The sequence below is a fragment of the Nuphar pumila genome, chromosome 15 (assembly GCF_984573655.1).
Source record: "Nuphar pumila chromosome 15, dmNupPumi1.hap1.1, whole genome shotgun sequence".
NCBI lineage: Eukaryota > Viridiplantae > Streptophyta > Magnoliopsida > Nymphaeales > Nymphaeaceae > Nuphar > Nuphar pumila.
The window spans coordinates 18,627,885-18,650,436 of record NC_143263.1 but is presented as its reverse complement, the minus strand read 5'-3'; positions in this window follow the sequence as shown (position 1 = coordinate 18,650,436).

Here is a 22,552-nt window from a genome sequence, read left to right as displayed (position 1 = left end):
ATATGAATCATTCTCCTCCAATCATTTCTATCCAATGCCATGTCCTCGGTGAGGTTCAAAGCATTCATATCCTTTCCTATCTTCTCCATCCATGTCTTCCTAGGCCTACCCCGACCTCTTTTAACTATTATATTTTCCCATTTCTCCATCCTTCTAACAGGAGCATCATTAGGCCTTCGCCGAATATGTCCAAACCACTGTAAATGATTCTCTCTCATCTTATTTTCAATTGTGACTACTTCTCGATATTTATGGTGAATTACATGTCATAGATGGTCCTAGTCCTTGGTTCACACCCTCTAGGCCATCGCAAGTTTGCTTTGATATGCATGTGCATATCCTTACAGCTATTTCTCTATTATATATATAAACATATATATATGCTATTTTATGCAAGTTACTTAGTTCGATGGGTGGTTTCATTCAATGGGCCCTGCTTTACGCACTTGACTTTGTCATCGCGCTATTATGTGCACAGGCTCCTGCTTTTCGCTATTTACTTTATCGTCATGTTGTTATGTACACATGTTCCTACTTTTGATAAATATAATTATGTTGTAATAAATATATAAATGGAAACTGATCTTTATTGCTCAAAGCGATTCAAAAGCTTATCGCATTCAAAACATTGTTTGACAAAGAAACCCCCATTGGAAAAGTTTTGGATTTATGCAAAACTATATTTACGTAACATCTAAGTCACCAGCATAAGGCCTAACTAAGGCCTGATCAAAAGTACACTTTGATTATGCATGCCTCTGTAAACTACAGTCACAAGATTAGTACTCGTAAGTATCATTGTGATAGAGTTGGTTATCCACCCGCAATGGCATGAAGCACTCGTGAAGGTCATAGGCAACACGATCAATGACTATATGTATATAAACAAATATAAAATAATCCCTATCCACACGGAAACTGACCCGTGATTCAGAAAACTGATTGGGGTTGGCTTCATATTTTCCTTTGTGCAGAATGCACTGGTTGCCTATATGGCACTCGATGTTCTAATATTAAAGATTATGTCATCAAACCCCTTTAGAACTTATGCTCATCGAGGCAGATGATGATGTAATCACCTCGAGTAACATACTTTATCTTATGAACCAAAGAATTCAGGTGGTCTCCTAGTCACTCAGAGGTTAGGAAGTCGGGTTATCCCTAAGACTTAGGGGTTGATCTCGCTACTACAGTAGTATAATGCATCTGAACTAGTCTAGCGGGGGTTATCCTGACAAAAATTTGTCACCTCACTATAGAAAGGGTTATTCAGGCCCCTAGGCACAAAATACATAGAATAAGAAAAACCCATATGACTTTGTTTAACATCGAAGTTAGGTTCTCGTTCATGCCAGAGGGTGAACTTATAATTATCGAAATAATGCATTAGTCATAGGTACATTAACGAATGAATGAATATACATTAGTACTACTCATGTATCACCTTATATAAGGTACTGATCTCGGTACACTACTGAACTGATTAGGTAAGGGACCCAAATTGTATATGCATGACTAAGCTAGGCTCGAGAAGCTCCTGCTATGGTCTATAGGATACCTATATACTAAGTCGTGGAGACTTGATTTATGATGTTTTCAACTGCAACCCTAGAGTGACCTTTTACCTTTTATGTCTTCAACATATTATACTTATTAGAATTAGAATACTTTTCTACCAGACCAAGAATTGTTTTAACCCCATTTTATGGAAGATACAGGTATGGAACCTTCGGTGTGGAATGTTGAGTAGGGCGGAATCAAGATCAAAGGTTTCTCCAAGTTTCATTAGATATTTCATTTACAAACTCAGTTTATCTAGTTCTGCTTTACTAAGCAGTACTGTTTGTAATAAATAACTCATTTTGGTTTGCTTTAATGAAATATTTTGGTGGACAATGAGTGATTGGCAACATTCCTATGACCCGCTCAACATCTTTTAAAACTGATGACTAACTATCATCTATTTTCACTGCTAAACTATCTTCTAAATTGTACAGCAAAGAAAAATAATAATTAATGAAATTTAGACAATGTGTTGTTTTGCAAATTTGGGGTGTTACAAAATTTGTATCAAAGTTTAAGTCTGGAAAACTTGGTTCATGATCCACCATGCTCATTATATCACATTGTAAGTATTACTTTTAAGATTCCAATATAAGAAAAAATATTTTGCCAAATATAGATGGCAAATCACGACTCGAGAGGCTATTGCTATCAATGTCACGTTATGCATTCAGAGTAGTTATGTCCATTTGAATTTGAGAATTGTCAGTTATGTGAGGAGGAAGGGCACTCTGCCAACAAATGCAAGAATTAACACACCCACGACATGGGTCGACGAGTAGCATGTGGTCTTAAGGATATGACCTCATGCATCAGCAGACCTTAGAACTCCAGTAAAGGAAGTAGTGCTCCATCGACTTCAGTGATAATATCGAGCTTGAGAAAAGATGAATGGGCCTTTGCTACTGTGGCCTCTGATTCACCAAGTTACTACCTGATAATGCCTTCCCATAGCCTATATGGCCCAGAAGAGTGATATAACTCATTCTACTCATCGATTGATATCTTGAATTCTCCGAGTTATCATTCTGCTATGCCTCAATATGAATAGGCACCACCAGTCTACACCCCAGCTTCACCTGAGCATACATGAATATTATCGGAGCACACTCTAAATATGTCATCTTTGATACATCCTTCTATGCTCAAGCCAAAGCGATGTGGGAATAAACAGTCCTATCTAAGGCTATTTAGTTAAAAAAAAACTCAATTCTTAAAACTAGGTTGTAATGTGTTTTAAGGCACTCAAATATTCAATTCTGATTTATGAAATCATCAACTAAATGGTAAATCTAAATTTAACTAAGTTTGATATTTATGCACATAAATCAGATCAGATTTAACAACTCAATAAGAAAACTAGTTCAACCATGGAAACAATGCTTAGACATATCATATTCAGACAAACGGATTTTTCTATTTTGTTTCTATTAAGTCAATTTAGCCAATAACAATCAAACTGATTTCATAAAAATAATAAGTTCTAGCATGAAACAACACTATCAAACTGATTTCATTCAAACATATTCTTCATACCTAAATCAGTCAACACAATTCAGCCAACACATTACAGCAACAACACAAGATGATAACATAAATAATTTTCAGATTAGGAGATTAAACATAAGCAACATGCAAATAACTAATCCCGACACAGTCATAAATTTTGAATGAACCAAAGCAAGCCCAATCCAAACTCCCATCATAGTTTAGTCCATGCCAAGGTGATGTTGGTTCAACTCCACAATCTGGTACACACAACAACTCCCAAAGGACGTCCTCGAGTTTGACGTCAAAAGAAAAATCATTGAAGAAGAAGGGGCGTTCTTCACTCTCTCACAAGTTCTCAAAGTCACACTCATTCTATCATCACTCTCACCGTCTCTCAAGCTCACACTTGGTCCAGCCTTCACTCACAAGGTTCAACCTTCCATTCCCATTCTTTCCCACAAATTTCAAATCAAGCAAAAAACTGGTTCAACATTTTTGGGTTAGCTTAAAGGAGAGAGGAAGTAGCCCTAGTTCTCAGTAGGTCTCATGTGAGGCTACCTCTCATGAGGGCCAATGAGAAGAAATGTGAAATTATTGTCCTATTTTTCTCCCTTTTTTGGCCAATGGGATACTTCTAAAAATATGGATAGTGGTCCTATCAAGAGGCCAGCTCTCTTTTTGGCCAATGAGAAGCCAATGAGTTGGCCTCTCTTGGATTGGATATTCTAAGAGGCCACATCTTCCTTGGCCAATCAAAAGGATCCAATCTTGGGTGGAGTGGATCTTCTAAATCCAATGATTAAAATAGATCCAAGGTCTAGATCCATTGCTAAATAAAAAAAGCAAAAACTACCCAAAATACCTTTATACCCTCTAGTACCCAAAATGAATCCTAACAGATACTAGAGCTATCCAAATCCGTAGACCCAACACTTAATAAAAAATACAAACAAATATTTTTGTTGTTCCAAAAATTCTCAAAATTGGAACTAAGCTAGCTAAAAAGAATTCTAAGATATTAACTACAAAAATCTCAAAAATGCAAAATTGTAAAATGATGAAAATACCCTTATACACTAATTTGACCTGAATGAGTCATTTTTAACTTGGGTATGCTTTCCCAGAGCAAGTCTTCAATGGTGGATCATCCTCTAGCTCCTTGCATGAGTCAGATTGGTCCAGATGCAATGCATCATTCCCCTCATACTCGAAAGGCTTCATCCTCAGAGTCGAGTCTTCATAAAGCAAATCTCTATGGTACTTCTCCAAATGTTTGATATTGAACATGTCTGAAGTCTTGAAATGAGCTGGTAATTTCACCTTGTATGCATTATCATTAATAACATGAGTAACTTCAAGAGGACCGATACGCCTATTAGATAATTTACCATGCATATGATTAGGTATTCTTTCCTTAGTTAAAGTCACTCGAACAAAATCACCAAGTTCAAAAGTTACCATTTTTATTTTTTTATGACAAAAATCTCTTATCGAAACTTGGATTGCCTAAAAAGACTTCCTCCTGCAAGGTTAACTTTGGGTGGGGTCATCGACACCCACGAGTAAAAAATACCCACACACATACACAAGAAAGTGATCACCTTCACCTTAAGGAGGGGCGGGGTCACATTTATAGGAGGGTGGGCACATGCCCACCCTGACCCGTAAAAGTCCCTTAAGATGGATATGGGTCAGGATGGGTACTGCCCACCTTGACCTGCGTCTCATAAGGGCAATGCCCACCCTAACTGGGTCATGGTTGTGTGTTCGGGGCCAAAAAATCTTATGAGTGTTCACCCTTTTAATAGGGCATAGGTCACTAGAGATGAGGGTGCCCCCTTTTCTTAATAGGGCAGCCACGTCGCGACCCAACCTAGTTGATTAGAACACTCATTGGGTCTACTCCTGTATCTTCATGCCCTAAAGAGCTATGGTAGTTATGGGTGTAACTGGGTCAGGTGTACCCAACCCAACCCAAACTAATATTGGTTGACCTATGGGTTTGGGTCAGGTCCAAAATATAAAACCTTAATGAAAATGGGTTGGGTCTTGGTTATTATAAATGAAGACCCAAACCTGAATAGACCCAACCCGATTATGTATATGGATCCAAATGATTCTTCATATTTTAAAATTGAATAGACCTAAACCCGAACTGATTATGTACCCAACCCCGCTTTGTACCCGAATCGACTATATACTTGAACCCAAACCGATCGGTACTTGACTATATACCTGAACTAATTTGTACCAAACCCACTTCATACCCAATCCATTTGAAAGTTTCTAATTGGTAAATATTATATATTCAATTAAATATTTAAAGATATTTCTAAACTTAGAATTAATTTGTATTACTTATTAGTAATCTAAACTTTAGTTCATTTTTGCATATACTTCCTATTGCTCTTTTGTCATGAACATTATTTGATTGAAATGAATCCTAGAATAATACTCGAGAACTCATTGAGTTTGATATATTTTGAATATGATATATCATTGGTTCTTCTATTTTAACTTAATATGTGTGGTTGGCATGGATATATTATTTTTGTATTCAGCTTCTATTTTGTTAGCATATAATCTTCTTAATAAATAGTTTATTCTATTGATTTATATATTTTTTATTGGCAGGTATGTAGGTCTAGAACACTAGTTATATCAAGACTCGAGTTGAAACCCAAACCCGTTAAGATTCAAACTATTAATACTTGAACCTTTTAACCATTATAGTCTACTTTTTTTAGCCATACTTAGAGTCAAACCCGAGCTGAATCAAAATGGGCCTACTAAAGTCCCAACTTGGTTATACCGGACCTAATATATACCTAAATCAGTTAACTCATATGGGTCCACAATTTTTAGTTGTATTACTTTTAATCCTGATCCAGAATCAAGTCTAATAAGACCATAACTGAACCCAACCTGGTTACACCCCTAACGGTAGTGTGACTCAACACATCTAATTATATTCTAGAGAACATCAAGATCTCATGGTTCAAGATAAGATCTAGCATGAGCCCACACCACACTCATCCCTCAAACAAATAAGAGATCTCATAGATCTAAAATTCAAGGTTTGATAGCTAGATATCTTATATACTGGATCTGAGATGGTTTGGAAGGGACAATGATGCAAATGGGTTTCACTCATCTCCAAAGTCATCCTTATCTTCATACTCTTTTGGGGGATTTCAATAATGCAAGTTTTTTTTATCAAATCAAACTCCATAGATGTGATCTACATTATTTATTTGGTGAAGATCAACATTTAAATCATTGAAATGCAACTTATGTGAGGAATTTTTTGATGATTCAAAAATTAATGGTTGACAAAACACAAAATTTTGTGATTTAAAAATCATATTCTTTGTCAAAATATGATCCAATGGTCTACTTATTAAATCTACCATGCTAAATCAGATTTGATAAAAATAACTTGCATCACAAGATTTAAGAGGGGTATGAAGATGTGCTCATAAAAAAAAGAGGGGTACGAAGATGGGGGATGACATAGGGGGTGACAGGATGACATAGGGGGGTGACGGGAACTGAACTAGCATTGATGTGGTGCTATCCCCGCATCAAGATCCTTAAGTATTGATCTGATGGATCCATTGAGAGGTATAAGGCATGTTTAGTTGCAAAAAAGGTACACCTAACAAGAGGGATTAGACTACCATGACAACCTTGCTCCAGTTGCAAAACTTGTCACTATGTGATGCTTCATTGCTTTTGTTGCTATCTATGATTGACCACTACATCAACTTGACGTTAGCAATGCATTTCTGCATAGGGATTTGGATGAAGAAATCTACAATAAGATTCCTCCAGAATATTTGATAAAGGGGGAACAAAATGTTTGCCATCTCAATAAGTCCATTTATGGACTCAAATAAGCCTCCAGACAATGGTTTGCAAAAAAAATTTAAGCTCTTAAACAAGAGGGATTCAAACAATCACTTGTAGATTACTCTCTATTCTTTATGATAAATGGAGACAAGCACACTTTTTGTTCTAGTCTATGTCGATGATATCATTGTCACAGGAAATGATGACAGATGATCAAAAAGTTGAAAAGGCTTCTTGACCTACGCTTTTGAATTAAGGACTTGGGAAAACTCAAGTACTTCCTCAGGATAGAAGTGACTCACTCGAAGGAAGAAATTTTCTTCAATCAAATAAAATATACCTTAAAAATCTTAAAAGATGCATGGTATCTAGGGTCACGCCCAATTGAAATACCTATGGAGCAGAGGTTGAAACTAAATCACAGTGGGGAGCTTCTCAAAGACCCCACTCCCTACAGAAGACTAGTAGGTCGACTCATATATCTTACCATAACTCAACCTAATATTACCTACCCAATCAATATCTTAAGTCAATTCATGCATGAACCAAGACAACCTCATTGGGAGACAATCGTGAGACTTATGAGATGTCTAAAGAGCACCCCTGAACAAGGTATTTTACTTAGTTCAAAAGCTATTCTTCATATTTCCTGCTATTCAGACTCAGATTGGGCCAGATGTCCATTCACCAGAAGATCCACTACTCGATTTTGTAGTTTTATTAGACAAAGCCCAATTTCTTGAAAAGCTAAGAACCAGGCTATCATATTCTGTTCTTCAGCAGAAGCAGGATATCAATCAATGACTGTTGCAACCAACGAAATCCTGTAGTTAAAACATCTGCTTAATAACTTGGTTTTCCTCATCCACAGCCTGTTCATCTATACTGTGATAACCAGTCAGCCTTACATATTGAAACTAATCTAGTTTTTCACTAGCGCATCCAAGAATATTGAGCTTAATTGCCATTTTATTAGAGAGTATTCAAAATGGCATCTTATGTACCAAGTTTATTCCAAGCAAACATTAAAGAGTGGGCATCCGGACAAAAGTTGTTGGAACAGATCAATTCAAATATCTGATAAGCAACTTAGGCATGTTGAATACCCATGCTCAAACTTGAGGGGGGGATACTGTTAACATGAATCAAGGGGAGTTCTCGATAACTAAGGAAAGCTGGCTGGAGCAGGATCTTGATAATCAAGGAAAGGAATGTCAAAAATCAAAGAAGGTGGTGGCTGAATTAGCAAAGAACTATTCATGGTAAATCATGGTAAGTCAGCAAGATAAGAATTCTTGATAGGAAACTTATCAAGAAGGGATCAGCTGGATAAGGCTAATGCATAATCAAATTAGAAGTCATCCAAATCAGCCAAAGTGGACATTTGAGGGCTATATGTGTAACCTTATATAACAGCTTATTTTCTTCTTGGTTGTTTCTAATATGGGATTTCTCAAAGGCTTGTAAATATATATCCTTGTACCATTTTCTAATGATGTAATACATTCCATTTTCATCATTCACGTAAAGCCCATCCTCTTCACAAGACCAGTCAATCCATGGAAGCTTGAAATCCTTCGTACGATACTTGTATGGATCTGACCCTCAGAGTTATCCATCGAGCTCTTCACGAAAGATTTTTTCCTAGAAGTTGCTGAGTATATATCTGGAGGGTAAGCTATTGGACATAGATGTATATACCAAATCTTTTGATCGTATCCTATTTAAACGTATTTGTGTGGAACTCAAGACTGGATTTAAGCCTGTCAAGAGATTGAGGTTGAGATAGAAGGTGTCGTGATCGTTTTCTAGAAAGTGGAATATGATCAAAGCTATATTTCATTCTGCGATGTGTGGCTCTACATATCACCGCAGTGGGGTATGTACCAGACCAAAACCTGACATTGAAAAGAAGACCAAGGCTAATGCTAATGGGTGGAAGGAAGTCAAAAGCAGAATGGTGTGGAGAAAATAAAGAAGACGAGGAAAAGGTTATCTCTGAAAATAAGTTTGAACAACTCTCTTAAGCAAACATGGAGATTGAAGATTGTCTAGATGAAGATCACATTAAGATTAAGGTAGCAGAACAATGGACTAACGACATATTGATCAACCGTCTGCATCATGAGAAGATGGAGATCGGTGTGAGCTAAAAAAAATGAAGATATCGTTGTGGAGGGGAGATCGGAATTCAGTCCCGAGAAGTTGCCAGATTACAGCCACACGATGTAGAAGGGGAAAATGGTAATTTTTTATAAAGATCCTGCTATGGAAGGTCGTCTGAGTATCTGGAAAGGATGACCTACTTCCTTTTATCCCAGCAGAGGTGGCCACTAATCAAGGAGGACGTCTAGAGGAAGCAAATTCTCAACCAGAAGTTTGGAAGTGCCAAGTTGGGGGATAAGAGAGGGTTTAAACAGTCCAAAAGAAAAAATTTAACCCAGTCAAAAGTTTTCAACTTAGTGATGGCCATTGAAGAAAGAATTAAAAAAAAAAAAGGGGAAGCCTTTAAAAAAAATCTAGGCCTCGTTTGCAATGTAGAAAGATATATGAGTGAGATTATGCATGTTTCTCAACATGGAAAAAGCTTGGATCTCATTTAGTAGGTGGGGCCCAAGGGTCAGCTTAGTAATCACATTCTCCAAATAAACAATGTGTCTGAGCATTATAGCGTGGAACTCTAGAGGCTTCGGGTCACTCCTGGGCCCGCAAAGAACTGGCTCGCCAAATAAAGTGTAAAGTGGACCTGGTTTTTGTTTTCAAAACGAAGATATCTAATTCAATTATGACCAAAGTGAAGAAAGAAATCAAGAATTTTCGGTTCATTGGTAATTTTAACTGCAATCCCAATTGCAGAGTTTTATGCCTATGGAACCCAGAAACCTATTCAAGTGGATTTTATTGATGCTGCGGACCAGTGCCTTACCATCGAAGTGGAGAAATATAATCATGTTGTCATGCTTACCGGCATGTTAAAAGACAAATGTTCCGGGCTCACCTGCAACAATTAAGACATTCCTTGGGCCCTAATTGGAGATTAGAACGTTATCAAAGTTGTAGATGAACGTGTGGGGGTGCAAGCTGAATCAACTATAATCCGTGAGTTCAATGAATTCATTAACTATTGCAAGCTATCTGAGATATCTAATGGTAATTGCAAATTTACCTGGTCTAACAACCAGAAAGGAAAAGATTTTAAAGCTAATAGGATTGATCGACACCTGGTCAAAACATAGTGGAAGATTTTCATCCCTAACACAAGTCTGGATTTTATTCCGAAGACCTTTTCAGATCATATCAGGTTGCACTTGAAGTGGTCGTGGGACTCTCTAAGCAGTTGTCTCCATTTAAATTTTTTAAAATATGAACTGTTTAGGAAGGCCGCTATCACATAAGCGTGCGATGTTTAAACTGGTCAGGAAACTCGATGAAGTCTAAAGGAATACGAAGGAATGGAATCGACACACTGTTGGAAATATCGAGTTCAAGAAGAGGCAATTGGAGAGGAGACTCAAGAAGCAGTGGACAGAGGAGACGTCATGGCAGGTTCCCAGGCTCAATCAATTTGATGCTGTCCCAAATTCTAAGAACTTAGATCCTGATCCTAGTGATGTAGACCAAGTCTCAAGTGACCATGATCCAGATCCTAGGATTCAGAAATTGCAATCGGATCTCCTGTGCGTCAAACCGGATTCTATATCTAAGCTCTAGATGATGCAAGCCACCTCAATCACAGTGGGACCCATTCCAAATCAGCCATGTCACCTCAGCAATCAGCTACCTTGGCAAGTGGGACCCACCCTTAGACATCCCCTTATGGGGAGCATTGAATGTAAGTGGGGCCCACATGGGGCGCCCCCTAAAAGCATCCAAGAGGGGCGAGTTAGCCTCCCCCTCTATGCACATCCCCCAAGGGCCTTAACTCCCTTGGGGTGCCCTCCTTGGTAGTCCAAGTTGGCCTTGTGAGATGGGCCTTTTTATGTGCCTTGGGGAAGAAATTATCCTAAATTAAAAGTATTGTTTCTTGTGATTTGAGTTTATTAGGCTTAGTAAGTTGTGTTTTTGTTTTAATTCATTCTTGTGATTTGTGTTTGTCATGATGGAGCTCTCTTGGCCTATAAAGGGGGCTCACCTCTTGTAAATCAGAAATATTAAACCTAGTTCTCTCTCTCTCTCTCTCTCTCTCTCTCTCTCTCTCTCTCAAGAACTCTCCCCCCTTGGTGGACGTTTCTCACTCTCTCACCAACCCTTGGTCCCTAGGCTTCTTCTAATGGGCCCCCCTCTTGACTCGTGTCTCTCTCTCTCTCTCCTCCCTACGAGTCCCTACCCCCTTGACTCATTCACCCTATCTCAAGACTCATCTAGTTCATGTAAGGTGGTTCTAATCTTTCCAAGGTCAAGAATTTCTAAAGACTATGTAAAATCACTTCTACGTAGTGTTCATGTGGACTATACCATCATTTGTAAAAGACTCCAACTGATCGAGTTGTGTACGTGATTCTCGCAACATTCTTGGATGGATTGGACCTCTTTCCTACCGTAGGACAACTTCTCAAAATCGTGTAAGTGAATAGAACCCATTTTTCAAACCCCCTAAGCCTAAAAACTCTCGTAAACTCAAATCTGAAAACAACATTTTGTTAGTGATATTTTCAGAAATTAACCTAACTTAAAAATAATTAATCTCTTAATATATACCTATTCCAAACCTGTAAAATTAACCATATACTCTCCTATGTATCCTTAACCTACTCTTCAAAAATCAGATCTTAATTCTTCTCCATTAAGGAGAATTAAATCTGACACTAAAACTTGTTCTGCCCAAAACCTAGTCATGAATCCGACCTAAACCAAACTTGTGTTCTGACTTTGTCGATCTTTAAATCCCAAAGGAGAATGACCCAGCCTCTAAAATTTCATCCAACCTTTTCATAACCTATCCCTAAACTAACCTTATTTTTTAAGATTTTTTTTATTTTTATTCTAAGGAAAATAATTCACTCTCTCAAGGTCTATTAGAAACTGAACAAAATCTAGATCTAAAACAAACCTAGAACTTTGCATAATTTTATCTTTGCAACTCTGAATCTACTAAACCCAATATTTTAACCCAAGTTTTCCTGACGTGTCTGAAACCAACTCCTATTTTCACAATATTTATTGAGGTATATTTTGAGAGAACTCCATTTTTCTTTGAATCCTACATGAACCCTATATGAACCTATAAACTAGACTTAACCTTTGACCTAGCCAAACTCAACCCAAGCCCACCTAATCCCTCAAAACTAAACCATAAACCCATCAAAACACATTAACTAGTATCAAATCAAACGATCTTTGTTCCTCTACACTTTTAAAATGAGTCGACTTTGATATCAAGTCCACCAAGAAGAGGAGCAACGCCAAGCTTGTATGTGTTTGAAATTGCATGTCTGGAGTTGCGAGTAGCTTCTAAAACATGTCGAACTTGCTGCAACAAATCCAAACATGTGTCTAAGGCATGCAGCAGTAGCTCTAACCCATTGGCCATAGTGAAAATATTCTTGAGAAATACGTTAAACTTTCAACACGCAAATTGACTCCGAGGTTGCAGTCTGATAGCGAAATCGAAGAAAGGCATTCATAAGCAACCAAGGTGTAGTCGCTTTGGCGTGTGTGAGTCACATACGCACATGGAAACCCTGTAAGCCATCTACGATAGTGGCCTTTGGATGCCCTAACCCCTGCACAGCAGCTCACGCAAGGAGAAAACTGAGTTGGTATTTCAACCCCTGAAGGTGGTTCTTTTTCAGGCATCACCATCACCAAAGCTTACCAAGGATGACTCCAAAATCCGAGACAATCATGCCTTACCCCAGCGAAATAGAAAACCCAATTTAAAACTATTGTTTGTAAATTGTAAATTGAGAAGCAAGGCATATAAAGGAAAATATTAGGAAAAATCATGAGTGGAAGAGGACTATTGAGGAAGATCCATAAGCTCACCTCCCACAGCCAAGTGTTGGGTGAAAAGGTTATCTATACGTGAAGATTTCTACTTCTTGGTAATGCTGAGATCACCTACAATCTCCTCCATTGTTCCTTTCGAGTGATCTCAAAGTGGCTCCCAAGTCTCTATAAGGAACCACGGGTCAGTTAACCTAGCTCAAGATAAAAGTATTATAAGTTGTAGATCTTGTTCATAATTATCGTGAGTTGGATAAGGTAGAGGACTTGTCCCAATCCATTGTCGGGAAGGGCCTTGTGAAAGAAAATACCTCCAGAACTTCAAGAAGTTGGGAGGAAGTGATGAGTAGCTCAAAGATGCTGGAAAATGAGAGGATGGTATTGTGGATCCTTGAATTTTTAAAGGACTTAAAAACACAAGTTTTTCACCAAAAAAATATTTTTAGACAAGGGTCAAAAAAATCATATCCGAATTTGAAAAGATGTAGGGTATGTGATTTACGGTAAAGAGTCTTTCCTTCTCCGTTGAGCAGGGATCAGCCTAACTAGAAACTCTTTGATCATTATTTTTGAAGCAGCGACATTATGGAGATTTATACCTTATTGGCAAATCCTAAAAAAACGTGAGTTTGGTGGTAGGAATCACTAAAACTTGAAAATCAAATGAAACAAACAATATATGAAACATTAGATTATTGAAAGATAAGAAAATACATCAAATAAACAAAAATTGATATAAAAAAATTAAATCTCACCTCGGGCTTAGGTAGCCCTTTCTATGGTTGACGAGCATGAGGGAGCGCAGGGGGGAAGATGAAGATGGTGTGGATGTGTGAGTGTTGAGTGCACACATCACCATGCGTGTAGGTAGCAGCAGAGCAGAACTAGCATGGACGGTGTCGACATGTCTTATGCTCAAGAAGGTGAGCTCAATGCAAAGAGGTGATGCCAAAGGTGTTGCGACCACAAGCTCTCCTACTAGCCTGAGAGACATGAAGGGGAGACGGGGGCTTCCTACGGCAGCGACTCGCGTAAGGTGAGGGCCAAATGGCTAACTATGTGCCACAGGATGGGGAACACCCTTTGAGCTGCAGCCTCGTGTGCTCCATCATAGAGAGAGAAGTCCCGAACCATCGAACGACAATGACTCACTGTGATGTGAGGGCCAAACGGCTAACCACCTATCATCGATGAAGGAGGCGATCGAAAATGGCCATATCTCAAGGACTAAAATAGGGAATGTGGCTTAGCACTACTAACGGGGAACAAAACAGGGTGGAATGTGTCTGACTTTCACGTCGGTGTCATCACACCTGTCCACCCGATCCCGAAAACAAGAGAGGAGCCCAATGAGGTGAAGCCACAGAGGCAGAAAGGTGCGAGGAGCTGCCAGGAAGTCTATTTATTCTGGCAAACTCTCGCATATGCGACCTGCACGAAGGGGAACCTAGTGAGGGGCTCAACCGTTCACTTAGGTCGGCTTGCTAAGCCTCGTAAGATACCCACAAAAGAAGGTGTAGAAGATAAGAAAAACTAAAAACAAGGCTCGACATCAGTTCAGTGAGGATTGAACCTTCCTAAGAAATAGGGCATCCAAACTGGGCTTAGGGGCAACAGAGTTATCGTTCTTCTGGGCTAGAGTCGTGCCTCTATTATTGCTTCCCCCGATGGGATGCTCCTTCCTCCTGCACCACAACCGGCTGGAAGCAAGGGAATGAGAGGAGTGTCGACCCCAGCCACTCCAGTGGCTCGGCCATTGTTGCTTCCTCACGCATGACGCTGCTCACCTTGGGAGATTTATGCCCATGGGGAGCAGGGTCGAACGAAAGGAGGAGTTGCAGAAATGAGAAGAGAGATAGCGAGGGAGAGAAGAGAGAAGAACGCGAGAGAGAGAGAAAGGAGAAGAATGGTGAATAGAGAAGAAGAAAAAAGAGAGAAAGAGACCATGCTATGTGTGCATCCATTTTTTCTATTTTTATGTATCCCCTAGACATCGTGTTAGGCCTTAAGTACCTGCCCATTTGGGTAAATGGGCAGGCACGTAGAATGGGATGGAACCCTATTGGTTCCAATCCCGCAAAACCCAATAGAAGATGATAGAACATGGTGGACTTTTCCATGTCCACATGGACTGCCACCTAAGCAAACAAAATGACAAAACAAAATGCATGAAAAAGGTGGGTTAGATAGCCTTCTAGTTGTTGTGTGCCTATCTGAGGTCTGCTCTGCAGCTTGCGTGTGTATATGACTATGCATGGCATGCCTAAGTGTACGAGCATGAGCCAGTTGCATTTTTTGCACATGTTGCCTTCATGTTGTTTTGCAGTCGTTCGTACGGGTGCAGGCCCTTTCCTCGCACCCCTGCATCTCTCCTAAGGCATGTCATACCCTTGTGATGCACCCAAGGCTCACTCACAGAGCGTATGTGCCCAAAGTGTCGATCCTTGCGTGAGTATTACCGAAGTGCATCCCCTCCTCGTCAGAGCATAACAGAATCTTCCTCCCTCATAGAGGGGTAGGTCTCTTAACCTCTGGCCCTATCCCTCGAACCCCTAGATACCTAGACGTAGGAGGGATAGGAACCAGCAGAGATTGTGCACTACCTGTTTAGGCATAGCAACTGTAAAACCACCCGACAAGTTCGTCAGGTGGGGGAAGGTATAAAAAAATGAGAACAAGGGAAGACAATTACCTCAATTAAAAAACGGTTTTCCCTCATTATCATTGCAGGGGGTGAGGATAAACCTCGCCTCCCATGATTATCAGGTGGAGTGAGGTTTATCCTCACCCACCGTGAGGAATCTATAAAGAAACCTCCTGGTGAGCCTTCCTGCCCCCTTTGATACATAGAGAGCGAGAGAGAGTGTGAGAAGAAAAAAAATGAGAAAGAGGGAAAGAGAGTTACAGAGAGAAGGGGAGAGACTTACCAGAGTCTGTTGTAGGTACGCAGTCCCCTTCTTTCCCTTTTTTCGTTTGGTTAGAAGGTCGGCAACCATGGTTGCTAGCAAGTTGCAGAAACAAAAAATAAAAATAAAAAACTCAGACAACAAAGCTGTCAGCCATATCTCTCGGCCTTGTTGCCAAGAGAGAGAGGGTCAGCTCTAGTTGTCAGCCCCTCTACAACAGAGGGAGAAGGGTCGAAAGGGGTTGTGCCCCTTTTGCCTTATATCTGATTACCGACTTGGGTCGGTCACGGTGTAACCCAGACAAAACCAAGTAAAAAATAAAAAAAATCGACCATATTGGTCCGAACCAAACCGATTTGGATTGGACTGAGCCGGTCTGACTTGATCGTACCGAATTGGACCAAACTGGTCTGGGTGTGAATCAAGTCGGGTCGAGTTTTAAGATCGACACGGTCCGGTTTAGTTCAGACCGAGTCTGGTCAACTATTTCAGACTTGACTCGGTTCTGGCAAAATCGAACTGAGTCAGGTCTGATAGGATCTCAGTTCCTTGCTTGGATCTGGTTTGATCTAGAGTAGACCAAATCTGGGTCTAGTTCGATCTAGTTGGTCTGGATCGATCCAAATTGAATTGGATCCAAACAAAAATTAGGTATGGATTCTATTTGACAAATCTATATCCAGATAATAACTGGATTTGGTTTAGATCTAGATCAAAGTTGAATCTGGATCCAACTAGATGGATCAGTTTTGGATCCAAATCAGAAATGGGTTTGGATCCAGATCAGAGTTGAATTTATATCAAACTCATAGCTGGATTGATCAGTTTTGGATCCATATTAGAATTGGGTCTAGATACAATCTGCCAATTTTGGATCCAGACCAAAACTAGATCTGGATTCAGTTTATGATTAATTATGAATTTTGAGAATCCAACTGAGTTTTTAAATCAAACCTAGATGAGTCGAGACTAGGTTTAGTAAACCTAGCACTCTAAACTCAGACCAAACCTATTTTGACCTAGGATGAGTCAAGTCAAGCCATAAGATTTGAAATGACCAAATTACCCTTGTGTATACCCAATATCTGATTAAGTAAAATGGGCATAACTTTGCACTTCAAATTCAGAATTGAGTGAGGTTTGGTGCGTTGGACTTGTATCATAGAAGAAAATCATCTTGTCCTCTGGTTCTGGTCAAATCAGGTGCACAAAATTTAAGGTCTGACGAGTAAACTCGAGAGGAGTATTTTGATAATTTTGTCAAAATATAAAGAAGTTATATGTATTAATATGAACATGCTTCTGTGATGATTAGATCCTCTTGTTAGAGCCACTTGAGACTCAATTGCAATCAGAGTATAACATTTGTATTCGAGATAAGGGATATTATAAGTAATCTTAGTTGTTAACAAACCATATTATGTTGCATGTTATTATTGATATTGTATATTAACATGTTTAAAAATGTAGCTCTTGAGTGTGAATATGATATGCATAAAATGATCATGTATGAGATTATTGCAATGAGATGATTATATGCACACGTTAGTCATGATATGTCATGTATATTAGAAATATATTGTATTTATGATAACATATCTATATTATAATCTGCAAATAACATTGTGATGAGATTGTCATTAGCCTTGAGTCCCTTGAATCTAGTCATGTCATGAATTTTATATTGAGATTAGCATGCTTAACTCCTTAAATCTCAGAAGTGGCGACCTATGAAAAGGGCTACTTGATTCACGATCAGAGTGCAACCACCATGGAGAGTGGACCACCAGCGATTTAATGACGTGGAGACTCTACCTCGCTGCATGCTTAGTATGATACAAAGTGTGAACCTTAATGTCATTATGAGATTAAGAGTGAGATTCGTAATGATTATTTTACAATAGCACTCATGGGGGAACGAGTGAAACACAAGCTTGAAAGTAAGGTTCAATATAATGAACTAAAAATATGACTTATGGTTATATTCACACAGTATCTAGGACTCTAGACAACCGTGGATGGTTGAAAGTCATCATGGTTAGGATGTAGAATAAACCATGTCGAGTTTGAGTTTGAGCCTGACCTCCTGGCTAGCTACTGGTGAGGTCCTCCTTGTTGTTTCACTGCAGTGTTTGGTGATCCGGGGATCACTGTGAGTGTATAGTTCATAGTCTAGACAACAATGTAAAATTTGGGTGTTCCATGCAGGTTGCTACTTTCATAAATGGCTATGATCGATATAACCGACTTAGTGTTATAGTTTTGTGTGAGTGAATATTTGATTAAGAGAGTTAAAGAAAAAAATTAAAATATACAAACTTTGTGTAGTGTATCAAAAATTAAACTCAGATTAGGAGTTTATAACCTACTACAGTTGTAAGTTAAAGTTATTTATTACTTATAAATATTCTTTAGTGAGTTGTAGACTCATCCTCTTTATAATTACAATTGTAGGTTTCAGGCACACTAGCACAGACAGGACTGTTAGTTTTATTTATTGTCATTGAATACTCATGCAATTATTATTTTCATATGTTATGAATGATGAACTTTGTCAAAGAAATTGAGTTTATTAAAAAAAAAACTAGTTATGTTTTATCTATGTGAACTCTGTATATTTTCTCTCTGAGAAGTAATACCGACCAAACTTGGACTCTCGAGGTTACAAATCGAGGTGTTACACCAACACCTGGATGAGAAGAAGACAACCCCTAAAGAAGGCTGAAGCGGTCGGAGAAGACGGGCCGGCCAAAGGTCGGCAATCTCTCAAAGGATGACTTTGAGAAACCTAAGGGTAAAAACCCTAGCAGAGCTTCTCTCACCTATGAGAAATTCAAGTCTCTTATAAACACATAAAACATGCTTTTACTAGATTGTTATGTTTATAAAAAGTAAGGTTTGGGTTCTTGTCCCACCCTCACTTTACTACTTTTTTTTTTAAAAAAAGAAAACTTTTTATTATGAGCCTAGCCTGAGCTTCAGCTCAGGCCGGCTAGGTTCGTCTAGATTTGTATGCAGCCATAAGGGAACGAGGATATGCCACCTCTTTGATGGATCATGTACATCTACAGGGATGAGGACCCATGATAAATGACCAATAAAAAACATATTTCTGCTCTTGTCTCTTAATATGTTTTATTTCCAGCAAAAAAAAACAGAATTGGCTATGTTCTCTATTAACGCGGGAAGTTTTGCATTTAAGTTTTAGAATGCAAAACTTCCTGCGTCAACAGAGAACCTAACCAATTCTGTTTTTTTGTTTTTGACTGGAAATAAAATATATTAAGAGACAATATCTGAAATATGTTTTTTAACGACAGCAGATCTGAAAGTGATTTGACATCTTCACCATCCATTGTTTCATCCCACAAGGACCTCATGGACGGTGAGGATGCCAAATCACTTGATCTACTCTCCTTCGCCTATAGCTGCATACAAACCGAGTCGAACCTAGCCAGACCTGAGCTGAAGCTCCAGCCAAGCTCATAATAAAAGTTTTCTTTTTTCCAAAAAAAAAAAAACAATAGTAAAGTGAGAGGGTGGGACAAGAACACAGACCTTACTTTTCATAAACAAAACAGATCTTACTTTTCTAATGTGTTAGTGTAACCCATTAGAAACACATTAATAACCCGTTAAACTACGAGAAAACTGATTTTTCTACATTTTTTCAGTAGTATTGACACTTTAATTTACACGTAAACTGATCTTTTCTGTTGTTAGCTTGGAGTGATGCTGCTGGCCTCAGGACTGCTTCTTAGGCGCTCAATAAATCTAAAAATTTGATCGGCCTACTCTTAATCTCTTGGTCACTTAGAAAAGTTTCACTGGAAAGGATAAACCAATGTTGTCAAAATCAGCCTGAATCGGTCCTTAGCCAATGGGATCGATTCGACCCTGCTCCAAAATCGACCGATTTTGGCTCGAATAGTCTGAATGGACCAAATCGGCCGATTTGAAATAGAATCTGTTCAAAATCGGCCAAATTCAAATGAAATTTTTTTTTTATTCAAAAACAATTTGATTTGATCATTTGGGTTTTTAAAGAAACTGATACACCTAGTGAACCGATTTTAACAACATTTGTGTAAACTTTTGAATTGGCAGCCAACTGCTACTGATTTTCCAATTCTATTATATAGCTCTAGACTAATGAATGGGATCATTGTAGAAAAGAAAAGAAAAATTGTAGAAATTAAATTTATCCTGAGTAGTTATGTCATGGCGTTATGTTGCAACTACATAACACTTGGTCACTGTGGACTGAACCCTGCTGACAGCTGAGTCAATTTTTTAGGCCTAAAGAAGTTGAAGAGGTGACCCAGATGATTGATATAAGCAACTGCCCCACATTGTGGGACAGTGCCCAACATGTGACAGGTGACATGGTCCCCAAATTAAGCAGAAGAGGTGTTGCACTTCAAGCTGAAGTTTGGACGAGTTCGGATCTTATACCCTTGGTGGGACCCGATCTGCTTCCGGCAGCTGTCAGTTGGCACTGTGAGATGCAGATGGCATGTAGTCAGACATGACCTGGCTCAAACTCATGGTAAGGTCAAATCTCTCAAGGATAAAAATTGGCTCTTTGTGAAGTATTAAATCCTGGCCGTTGTCTTTGTCTAATCAAAATCATGTTTGCTGTGAAATGGAGACTCTACACCATGGGTAAATTATTAGCTACTCTGGTTACTATTGTACTTTCAAGATGTAATTACTACTTTTTTTTTCTTTAATTTTATGGATCAATTTTATAGACATTATTTACATAGTTTATTTAGTGAAAACATGTTTTATATCATTCGAATGTTTTATATAAACAACTTTGTCAAGAGCGTCAGAAACTAACGGTTCACAATGCCCCAAAACATTAGAATTGAAAAAGAGCACGTAAAACTACAAAATCCTGTGTATATGATTCCTAATGAACTATGTTGAACACATTTGCAGGGTTTTGATTGATGCTGGAGACTATGGTACAAAGAGTATCAAATACAAACAGGTATACTATGGTACAAAGAATATCAAATACAAACAGGTATACTATGGCTCAAATTTTCTGGTAGCATATATAAATTTATGTAAGGTGAACTATATATATATATATATATATATAGAGAGAGAGAGAGAGAGAAATGGTAGCTGCACAACCCTTAAGTGGGGCAACTACTAGCGGGATGACGTTGAGCATCAATTTCTGAAAAAAATCTTTCTTGACGCACTAAAAGTGTGTCAGTAAAGGCCTGAGACCTTTAGCTTCGCCACTAAAGGTCACGGGTGCACAGCTCGAATCTATCCTCGCCCATAGTCCACCTCAAAGGGGATGGTCCCTTCATTCCTTTCCTTTATTATCTCTAGGGGTAGAATAATCATGATTGAGATAGATGCAAAGCTATGAAACTAAGGTGTTAGTCTTTTGTTGAAATGTAATGGCTTTACTATGCATTGATAATAGTTACATATAGTACGTCTAGTCCAATTAAACATATTTGTGTTTCACGGTTTCACTCTACAAGAACTCTTAATAATTCTCTTGAAGTTTATACTCTTTATGAGAAATGATCTTCTTGTCGCGAAATTAATGACTCAATAGGAAAATCCCAATATATTGGGTCATTCGATAGAACCAAATACATTTTCATGATAACACCATAGTCTAGCCGCCTAAACTATGTGATTGAATAAATCCAAAGATGAGAAAAAATTATAAATTTTAGGTATAGTAGCTAAGAAACCCGACAAATTCAGAATTAGAATCCAGGGATTCTATTTTTCTTTAATTGATTCTTTGGTCACATTCTGATATTTTGAAACATTTATGGGAGAACCATTGGATGATGAAGAAACTATTAGATATTGGCCTTCCTTATTTCTATTAAGAATTATACGAACTGTTTCTTGATATTGACTAAGTGATTTAATCTTCACCTTGGAAGTAAAAAGATTGGTATTATGGCAATATGACCCAATATCAAGAATCATTGAACCTGCCAGTTAATTCCTTTTTCCAATATACAAAATAGGTGACAGAAAAAAAAAGAACATTCTTTTTTATTGTTCTCGCTTTTCTTGGCCTATTTCAAATTTAATCCAAGGAGTTATAATTGAATTGGTCAAATGATATAATTAATTAAATTATTGGTTAATACAAGAGTTAAGCAGTTAATTATTAGCCTTTGATATTAATCATGAGATCAACAAATAACTCAACCCAACAAGAACTAATTATTTTATACGAAATCAAATTTCACTGATTGATTGGCTTCCACCAGAACTTGTGGGAATTTCTATGATACTAGTAACCTCCCATATACGTGTAGTAAGAGGTTACTTAAATTGCCTTAATCAAGTTCAAGTAATGGATCATTGAACAAAAGTCTTATTTGAATCGTGCAGAGGACAGTTAGGATGAACCAATTCCTCTTATATATATATATATAAGCGAGAGAGTGCTGAATGTATGCATTGGCTTAAAATCTATTACAACCCACTTAGAAACTCAATCAGATCTGAAACTGCTTAAAAAGGAACCCCGTTTTCAGATCAGGGACTTGTGGATATAGTTGATCAAAGCAAGTTCTTTTATTTTAATGTCTTTTTCTAATTGGGAAAATGCTTGCTACATTTGTGAGTTCCAATCAACCCTCTTGTTGAAGCTCATAGGGAGAGGCTGTTTTCATCATGGTCAAAATAGTAGAAATCGACCTTTACATTGTATTTTTCTCAATATAAAAGTATGCTTTTTTTTAGGGTTGAGAATTCAGTATATTGCAGGCGGTTGATTTTTCAAGCCTAAG